We start from the raw sequence: 10,608 nt of genomic DNA on the forward strand, positions 1-10,608 counted from the left end.
AGGAAACAGTCAGCTCCCCGATTCAGCATTAGTTCAGAGCGGAAGAGCAAGTTGAACTTCGCTCGAAGACTCCCCAGGCACCGCGCTATTTAAAGTGCTGTGCCCGGGGAAGCCCTTGACGTCACTGTCCATATATGGACAGTGACCTCAGTGGCTCCTCCAGGAGCGGAATCCCCCGCCAGATCGTTGCCAATGTTCTGGCCGGGTATTCCACTCCTAGAGGGAACTCCTAACGTCACTGTCCATATATGGACAGTGACATCAAGGGCTACTCCTGGAGCGGAATCTCCATTGCCGACGCTCATGCCAGGGATTCCGTTCCTAGAGGAAACCCCTGATGATGTCAGGGGCTCCTCCTGAAGCAGAATCCCCGGCAATGCTCTAGCAGGGGATTCCGCTCCAGGAGTAGCCACTGACGTCACTGTCCATATATGGACAGTGATGTCAGTGGTTCTTTCTAGGAGCGGAACCCCCGACCTATACTCTAGCTGGGGTTACTGCTCCTAGGAGGGGGTCCCAATTTTTTTTATTTGTTTGGGGGGCACTATCTACAAGGAAGTGTGTATGGCACTATCTACAGAGGGCTGTGGGATCATTATTAATGGGAACTCATAAAATAGGGGGAGGGGTAGATGATCTACAACTTGGCGGCCCAGCTGTATTTTTACATCGCACACAGAACTGATAGATGTTTATTGTCACGGGGGTGGGGCGTTGGTTGTGGGGGAGCCTAAAAAATTTGCTATCGGGCTCGGTCTTTTTCTAGTTATGTCCCTGCTTGGGCCAGTTTGGTGTAGAAGAACTTGACTGGCCACACAGAGTCTTGACCTCAACCCCATCCAACACCTGTGAGTTAAACTTGAACGGAGATTACCAGCCAGGCCCCCTCCCCCAACATCAGTGTCTGACCTCACAAATGGCGTTCCAAATAGGCAATGTGTGAAACTCAGACTGGTAACAATTATCTAGGACAAATAGTTGTGATAAAAATGACTAGTAGACGGCAGATTCAGAATGATCTAATGTTTGCGGCGAGAAAATCAACTATTACACCTGTAAAAATCAAATACCACAAATCGGGAAATAGACATCGCCGTGAGCCGAAATCTTCTCTTACGCCATCAGATTCTACGTTTCATTGTCGCCACTGATCCAGAATAAAGCATTTAAATTATGTTTTCCAGAAGAGCGTACAAATGGAAAGCCGTGAATTACCTCGTGGAATGATTTATATCTTGGTTACTCCTGAATAGATGAAGCCATTGACTTCGGGTTCCTCAGGATTTATCGACGCTGCCATCTGACAAATTGCTGGCGGGTTTCTGCCGCTCCAATGCTTGGTGCTCCCTAAGAGATATAAATTAGATTGTAAGCTCTGTGGGTCAGTGCGTATGGTTAATGCAGGGCTCTGCTTCGGATATGGTGGGAGTACGGACATTACTATATTTTCTCGTGATGATTTAATCGCAGGTTTGTTTGAGGTCTGTACGACAGAGAAGTGTGAAATTACCTGACGGTATTAAGTAGGACGCGCTCCTTCCTGTTAATGGAACATCGTTCGGAGTGTGGAGACGATTAAAGGTTGTCACTGGTGCTAAATCACCGCGGGAGGAAGTGTTAAAGGTGTCCGGGCTCCTACAAAATCATTTTTATTTCCTCCCCAGTCTTTCTCCCACCTCTCTAAGTCTGAATTAAGACTTAACCCTCTCACGGCAAGTCGTACATAGTAAAAGCTGGTGTCCTATAAAATTATGGAGTAGCCAAGAGCTTAGAGTACTACAACTCCCAGCGCCTGCCTGATATTTTCATGCCGATTTACCTAAATTTTTTCGTATCGAAAATTCATATTTATAGGACGTCGCTTGGTTAATTTTTATAGTATTTTTTGGTGCTTCACCTCAGAACGGGTAATAGGGCACGACGGGACGGGACTTGGTTGAAACTCCAGAGTGAATTATTTTTTTCCGCCAAACTGCCACCAGAAGTAAAGCGAGTCTAAGCCATTGTGGTAGCCGTGATAAATACGGGTCCGGTCTACCCGCAGGTTAGGCGGCATCCAGGCCTATGTAGATAAAGCTTTAACCGTTTGGCGTAAACACAATGATAGACGTGGGCCATTTTTTTTTATTTATTTTTTTAAAGGGGAGCTCCAGTGAAAACCAAATTTTACCTTCAAGAATTATACATGAATTAAGAAGTCAATCAGAGACCATAGTTAATATTTTTTTTCTCCCTTGTTTCTTAGGTAGCAGCTCAAATACGTTCAGGACGTTGCCTAGCAACATAGGCTGTGGCCAGCGGGTGACACATGCAGATCTCCATGTATCGGCAGATCCCTGGATATCTCACTTACATTCAGTAGAGGTGCTGGCAGTACAAATTGATATATGCCATCAGTACTTTTGGAGTAGTGTTAGGCTGGGTTCCCACGTAGCGTAAATGCTGCGGAATTTCCGCAACGGAATTCTGTGCGGAAATTCCGCAGCATTTACAGTAGCAGCGAAGTGGATGAAACTTAGTAAATCTCATTCCCACACTGCGGAAACAAATCGCAGTGTAAACGTTAATAAATCGACCTGCGGTGCGGAATTTGATGTCAATTTATGCTGGTTTTCCCGATTTAATTCAATGGGGATGCAAAACTCGCAACAGAAAGCCAAGTGTTGCGACTCTTGCAGCGTAATCGCAGCAATTACGCCGCAAAAATCACAACTATGTAAAAAAAAAAAAAATCATACCCAGAACGCGCTCCTTCTTCCTGCAGTCCGGCCTCCTGGGATGACGTTGCATCCCATGTGACCGCTGCAGCCAATCAAAGGTGGTCACATGGGACGATACGTCATCCCAGGAGGCCGGCCTGGATGACGTCAGAGGCCGGACTCCTGGGATGACGTTACATCCCATGTGACCGGACCGACGTGGTGCGGTTTTCGGACGGAATGTACTGCGGGTTCCAGGTCGGATACGCTGCATAGTTTTACGCAGCGTATCAGTCCCGTGGGAACCCGGCCTTAGATTGAGAGACATTTCTATGCATCTGTCGCATAGCTGAGACATTTTTCCTTTTCCAACGCTGATGTTGCGGTGACAGTTTTTAATGAATCCTGTACTGTCCTGGACATCACGTAATGAAAGTGTGACAAAAACCGTAGCCAGTTAGAAGTCCTATCTGGTCCCACCCCCTGTAAATTCTGCACCCTCACAAAACAGATGACATTTATCGCTCTTACGACAGTTAATCAGGATCGGCGGCGCGGGCCATAATAACTCGCGGTACTCACAGGCCATATTACAAGAGCCTCATCTCTGTCCGCACTGCAGACTCATGATTGCAAAGTGCTCGGCTCAGTCATAAGAGAAGACAAATGGTCTTCATTTATTAAACTTTCTAGATCCATTTCATTCGGAAAATGAAGACTTTGGCGTGTTCATTTCCCATCGTATTTTCTTTTGTTTACTTATTTAGCACGGAGGCCGACGTTTCCGGCACTGATCAGAATGTGTTATTGTGTCCATTCAAAATTCAATAGATGTAGTCAACATTCTAAAATAATTTCCAGGGAAAGTGTGCGGATTGTATCTAAGCCCATCATGTGTGGTACTGCCTGCTGAGCTGATTGTATCTAAGCCCATCATGTGTGGTACTGCCTGCTGAGCTGATTGTATCTAAGCCCATCATGTGTGATACTGCCTGCTGAGCTGATTGTATCTAAGCCCATCATGTGTGATACTGCCTGCTGAGCTGATTGTATCTAAGCCCATCATGTGTGGTACTGCCTGCTGAGCTGATTGTATCTAAGCCCATCATGTGTGATACTGCCTGCTGAGCTGATTGTATCTAAGCCCATCATGTGTGATACTGCCTGCTGAGCTGATTGTATCTAAGCCCATCATGTGTGGTACTGCCTGCTGAGCTGATTGTATCTAAGCCCATCATGTGTGGTACTGCCTGCTGAGCTGATTGTATCTAAGCCCATCATGTGTGGTACTGCCTGCTGAGCTGATTGTATCCAAGCCCATCATGTGTGATACTGCCTGCTGAGCTGATTGTATCTAAGCCCATCATGTGTGATACTGCCTTCTGAGCGGATTGTATCCAAGCCCATCATGTGTGATACTGCCTCCTGAGCAGATTGTATCTAAGCCTATCATGTGTGATACTTCCTGCTGAGCTGATTGTATCTAAGCCTATCATGTGTGATACAGCCTGCTGAGCCGGTTTAGCTAACCCTATCATGTGATACTGTTTTCTGAGCCGGTGTATCTAAGCCTGTAAAGGTATATTCATGGCAAGTACATGGTAGTTTTGCTGCAGTGCAGCCCTCCATGCCCGGTGGCGCCGTTAGAAGCCGCTAACTCTGCTACAGCGGTAGCGACGCCACATTCAATAGTGTCTGCGTCCTTAGGACGGGGTCTGGGTGAGTATAAGTTTTTATTTTGTTTTATTTGTTTGGGGGGCACTATCTACAAGAGGGAGGTAGGGCCATTATCTACAGGGGCGGGCAGTATGGCACTATCAACAACAGCTCTATCCAGTAAAAAGGTCGGAGAAATCCAAGGGCGCAGCCGTATAAGGATGAGATACTTTAATTGTACATGTAACAACAACAAGATACTGTGTTTCGAAGCCGTACCGGCCTCTTCGTCAGGTCAGAGTACAAGTGATTATTCAGAGAAGATTCACTGTTTATATAACCCAGAGAAACCGGATGACTACCGGGTCAGGTTAAAGGTCAGGACAGGGGGCGGGTTACGGCAAAACAAATATTATAACCTGCTGTCCATATGGAGCCTCTGCCATTTCCCTCTTCCCGGCCAATGCACGGACTGTGGAAACCATAGAAATGAAGGGGTCCGCAATTCATCCGTATATTTGCGGACGCAAAAACACGTTCGTGTGCGCGAGGCCTTCATCCTAATTGTCCACACGAGATTGTTAATGGCTGTGCGGTTTTGTGGTAAAAATTGCGCCCCCTACAGCGTCGGCGATATCGCACGGCCTTCTTTCGTGAACGCTTTCGCGCGATTATCAGACATTATATATGGGATTAGAAAATTAAAACCGCGTCTCACCTTCCAGTCCTGAACAGGTGCGGCCTGTGATGTCCGGCCCTCCATCTTGTCATAAGTCAAATCCCTGCTGCGTTATTTCCTCATCTCACACCGCAAACTTTCCTTTTGGAAACGGAGGTATATGGAGGAAACCGCACAAACACAGATGATATGACCCGACTTTAGCCCACATTAGACACCCCCACAAGAAGGAGCGTCCATGTTTGTTTCCATGGTGAAATCTGTGGTCAAGATAATGCAGCTGAGGGTCATTGGACTGATGGATCATGAGTGGAGGCCGAACATCACAAGCTGCGCCTGACCACGAGTGACCTGTGAGGTGAGACATCGACTATGGACCGTGTACTGCTGAGCCGGTGTGGCTAGGCGTCCGTTCAGACATTGAGGTACGGATAAAACTGTATTGATAAAAGCGTTCCAAAGCCGCCTGGGTTTTTAACCATGATTTTATGCATTTTTGATCGGGGTTGTATTTTTTTTACCTGAATTGCCGCATCTGAATGGATTGGGGTGTGTTCAGATGTCGCGGCGTGGTTAAAACTGCGGGGAAAAAACTGCATTGGTAAAGTGAATGCGCTTTTACCGCAATTTGAGGCGTTTTTTAAGGTGTTTCTTAGGGTAAGTTCACACGGAAAACACACCAAAGCGTGGTAAAAATACATACTTTTTTGGATGTGGTTTAAACCGCACCTCAACTGCGATGTGATACTGTGCTGAGCCAGTGTATCTAATCCTATCACGTGTGATACTGTGCTGAGCCAGTGTATCTAATCCTATCACGTGTGATACTGTGCTGAGCCAGTGTATCTAATCCTATCACGTGTGATACTGTGCTGAGCCAGTGTATCTAATCCTATCACGTGTGATACTGTGCTGAGCCAGTGTATCTAATCCTATCACGTGTGATACTGTGCTGAGCCAGTGTATCTAATCCTATCACGTGTGATACTGTGCTGAGCCGGTGTATCTAATCCTATCTCGTGTGATACTGTCTGCTGAGCCGGTGTATCTAATCCTATCTCGTGTGATCCTGTGCTGAGGCGGTGTATCTAATCCTATCACGTGTGATACTGTGCTGAACCAGTGTATCTAATCCTATCACGTGTGATACTGTGCTGAGCCGGTGTATCTAATCCTATCTCGTGTGATACTGTGCTGAGCCGGTGTATCTAATCCTATCTCGTGTGATACTGTGCTGAGCCGGTGTATCTAATCCTATCACGTGTGATACTGTGCTGAGCCGGTGTATCTAATCCTATCTCGTGTGATACTGTGCTGAGCCGGTGTATCTAATCCTACCATGTGTGATACTGTCTGCTGAACCAGTATATCTAATCCTATCTCGTGTGATACTGTGCTGAGCCGGTGTATCTAATCCGATCACGTGTGATACTGTGCTGAGCCGGTGTATCTAAGGGTATGTTCACACGACCTATTTTCAGCCGTTTTTCGCGCCTCCAAACATCTGCCCGTTGATTTCAATGGGAAAAACGGCGATTCGTTCCGAAGGGGCGTATTTTTACGCGGCCGTCTGATAGAACGGCCCATAAAAAGAAGTCCATGTCACTTCTTGAGCCGTTTTTCATTAGCTCAATAGAAAAATCGCTCCAAAAACGGCCTTTAAAAAAAACGCTTGTTGCATAAAAAATGGCTGAAAATCAGAGGCGGTTTTTCCCTTGAAAACCGCTCCGTATTTTACAGCCGTTTTTTTTTTTTTTGCAGTGTGAACATACCATAACAGATAACCAAGCTTTGCGGCGTATATGCAGCGGTTACGCCCTCAAAAATCGCAACTCCAGAAAAAAAAAAACATACTTGCGCAGAACGCGCTCCTCCTCCCTGCTGTCCGGCCTCCTGGGATGAGGTTTGAATCCAATCACCGGCTGTAGCGTCATCGTAGAAGGCCGTACGACGCGCAGAGAATGCCGAGTGGGTAAGTATGAGCGCTTTCTCCCACAGCGGATATTCCTTTCAAAAACCGGTGCTATTTTTTATTTATTTTTTTGGACGGAACGTACTGCGGGTTCCAGGTTGGACACTTTGCGTGATTTTTACGCAGCGTATCCGACCTGTGTTAACCCGGCCTAAGCACTTAAAAAAACGGAGTTGATTTTTCCACGCAGAATTTTCTGGCTGCAAAATACTCAGTGTGAACAGACCCTTAAAAAAAAAAAAAATCACCTCAACCATGTTTAATATCCTCAGGGAGTTCCTTAAAGGGCCTGTTCTACTACAGTAGTTTACAAATAGTTAATCCATCATTTTTTGTCGCTGATTTGCGTCCCTGTATCCACCGTGGATTACGATACCGTCAGCGCCGTCATTTACTGAACAAGTCTGTGTAGGCCCGTGACACTTGGAGATGAGGAGGTTCGTTCACGGTGAGTCAGGGCTCGGATACATTCATTGTTTTGAGTGTTCAGACGGACGCCGGCAGCGAATCTGATCAGCGAGGTAATTTCTGCGCTGCTTACAGTTCGCCCAGGGTAACGAGGCTGTTTATATATGTCATCCGGGTTTATTTGCCCGTTATAAATAAGCGCTGCCATTCGTGGCATTGCCGGGGTTAACCTGCCGTGTACAAATAACAGGGAGGACACGATGTGGACAAGTCAGGAATATACGGTGATTTATCAGTAGTGTCATAGGATACAGGTAGTGGCTAAAACGGCACAAATGGTGGCGCATTTATCCAAATGGCGCAGGTGGCATAATATATAGGGGTGTTAGGCGCACAGAGAGTTGCCGGCGCTAGATGTCATGACCAGCAGGTAGTGGACCCACTGGGCTTTTCCACCAGTTTGGTTTAGGGCCACCTCTAAGGGCATTATCGAAGTAGCTTTCCCGGTCTTCACCCTTTAACCCCGTCCACAGGGATCTGGTCTTTGCTGCGGGGGGACTACCAGGTCGCTGCCTCTTGAGGTGGTCTCGGCACAGTAGCTGCTGGCCAAGTGGATTAGAAACGGGCACTGGCAGATCGTACCTGATAGGTGGAAGCTTCAGGCTTTTCACCGACAGTAGGAGGCAGACTGATAGCGGATCGCTGGACACCGGTGGGTAGCGGATAACTGGATACTGGCTGACAACCTAAAGCAATAGCGGACTGTATATAGGCTGGTAGTGGATAACTGGATACAGGCTGACAACACACAGCAATAGTGGATTGGATACAGGCTGACAACAGAAAGCAATAGCAGACTGAAATCAGATGGACACAAACCTTTGCAATATTCAAACAATTTTGTTCCGATGTTGCTGAGGTATCAGGTGGATAGTGGAGGTGCCCTAAATAGTCCTGGGGCAACAGGGAACGGATGAGTGAGTTCTGAATTTCGCATGCTGGCCCTCTAAGAAGCGGAGTCAACGGTAGACGCCGGGGGGCCTGGGAGAGAGGCGGGCAACCGGAGGAGGTACGAGACCCGGCGGCGGGGACCACTGGAAGGAGCGGGACCTGCCTCCAGCGTTACACTAGGTACATTACAGAAGACTCAGCCAGTATGTTTTGGTTTTCAGGAATTTGCTCTGTCACAGCAAGCAAAGTTCTTGAATCAAAGTATATTTGGAAGTTGCAGAACTTTATACGATTTTTTTCGTGTACAATAATTAATGGAAAGGCTAAAAAAACAGCGCCGAAAGCCTTGGATGCGCCAAAAACGGCATCCAAATCCGCTTACATTCTGCATCCAAAATCAGCCTGGGTTTTAGAGGCAGATTCAGCCTCCTCTAAATACTGTGTGAACATGCCCTTATTGTTCTTAGGTGTATCCTCCCATTCGCCTTAATGGAGTGACGGTGCGGGCACAGTCCAAACACTAACACGATCTAGTCTGAATACCATATTAGGGTATGTTCACACAGACTATCTTCAGCTGTTTTTCGGGCCCCAAACATCTGCCCATTGATTTCAATGGGAAAAACGGCAGTTCGTTCTGACGGGGCGTTTTTTTTACTCAGCTGTTTTTTAAAAACGACCCGTAAGAAATCGCCTCCTAGAAAGAAATGCTTGTCACTTCTTGAGCCGTTTTTGGAGACTTTTTCATCGGATCAAAAGAAAGACGGCCGTAAAAAAACGGCTCAAAAATCATTAGTGGTTTAAAAAAAAATCGGCGCCAAATAACGCTATGTGAATAGGGTTCTAAAACCTTTCACCCTTATAAAGTGAGGACTATCTTATATAAACCCCCATTACGGTAATATCGTATGAAGATGTCATATATTGCTTTACCGCTGACCCAAATGGTCTTAATTATGATCCTAGATCAAGCTCCAAAACGGATATCTGATCCTCTCTATCTAAATTCTCGGAAACATCACAAACTCGCACGCGGTTTAATTTTAACTAGTTATTTTCTTCTCTTCTGAATTCTCTTGAGAGATTTTAAGCCACTTATTTTAGGATACATTTTTGGTTTTAAGGCCGTCGGCTCGCGCTCATCAAGGATTTCCATTCTTCCCGTCCCTGTTCCTAGAGCGGCCCTGGGAGACGGCAAAACTTCGGCACAGAAAGAAGTGTTAAAGGGGTTTCTGGGCTTTTCAATTGACGGTCTATCCATTAGGATTGGTAAATATATGATCGGTGGTGGTCCAACCCTTGGAACCCCCCCCATATTCTCCTCGTTTTATCCAGGCAGAGCGATGGACGTGAGTGTGGAGGTCTCTGGTACTGCAGCTCAGCCCACTCAAGTGGACTCTTCTTGTCAGAGCCAGTATCGGGGGAAGGTGCACATGGGTCGGATTCCCGGCCAAAAAGTACATCGGGTACCTGACCTAGAACCCGCAGGGAATTTTGGCCGAAAGACCACACCATTTTTTCTTCTGCAGCGCGTGGATCAGATTTGTTCACATCTCATCCACTTTGCTACTACATTATTATGCTGCGGATTTTCGGCAACGAAATCCGATGCGGAAAAAATCTGCAGCTAATCTGTCCTGTGTGCACACACCCTTAGGGGTTTACGACCTGTTTGAGCATCGTATGGTGGTATTCTCCTTCTGTGGCACTGCTAGGATTAAAAGGGTTATTTAATTCAGACGAGCGGCCGTGTTCATTGCCGCAGCCTTTTCCCAGTTTACAGGCACAGCGCTATACACATCCATGACGGCAGGGCCTGGGATTGCCATACAAGGGAACGGGACTGAGCTGTAATCCCAGGCACGGCCGCTACCACTGTGCCTAGTAAACCCTGAAGGGGCCGTGGTGACTATTGCCTTGGCCCCTTCATTCAGTTCATTGGCGGGGAGCGGGTACCAGGAGTCGGACCCCCACCGATCTGGTATTGATTATCCTAAGGATAGGCCATCAATAAAAAATGGCCGGACAACTCCTTTTGAGCATATGGCGGTGGTACTTTATAGTCTTGTTGTTTATACAACTGTATGGAAATAATATTTGGCCAATGTATGCCACTGTTTTTAGGGTGCCCTACTGTAGAATGCTTCTAATTGGACGCCGTATGACCATACATCATATAGTAGAGGGGGCCCCAACAGGATATACTGCACCGGCTGTTATCTGATGTAAAGCTGGCCCCGTTT

General features: G+C 46.8%; 1 long non-coding RNA gene across 2 annotated transcripts in view; it reads right to left on the bottom strand.

Annotated features, from left to right (window-relative positions):
* Positions 1-5,138, bottom strand: part of LOC142665122 (uncharacterized) — a 41,098-nt gene extending 35,960 nt beyond the window's left edge. For both annotated transcript variants that reach the window (XR_012851435.1, XR_012851436.1), the window contains exons 1-2: positions 5,074-5,138; positions 1,216-1,347 (exon numbers count right to left, since the gene is read on the bottom strand). This is a non-coding gene — a long non-coding RNA (uncharacterized LOC142665122). The remainder of the gene's footprint in view (positions 1-1,215; positions 1,348-5,073) is intronic.
* Positions 5,139-10,608: the final 5,470 nt, after the last annotated feature.

Source organism: Rhinoderma darwinii, chromosome 12 (assembly GCF_050947455.1).
Source record: "Rhinoderma darwinii isolate aRhiDar2 chromosome 12, aRhiDar2.hap1, whole genome shotgun sequence".
NCBI lineage: Eukaryota > Metazoa > Chordata > Amphibia > Anura > Rhinodermatidae > Rhinoderma > Rhinoderma darwinii.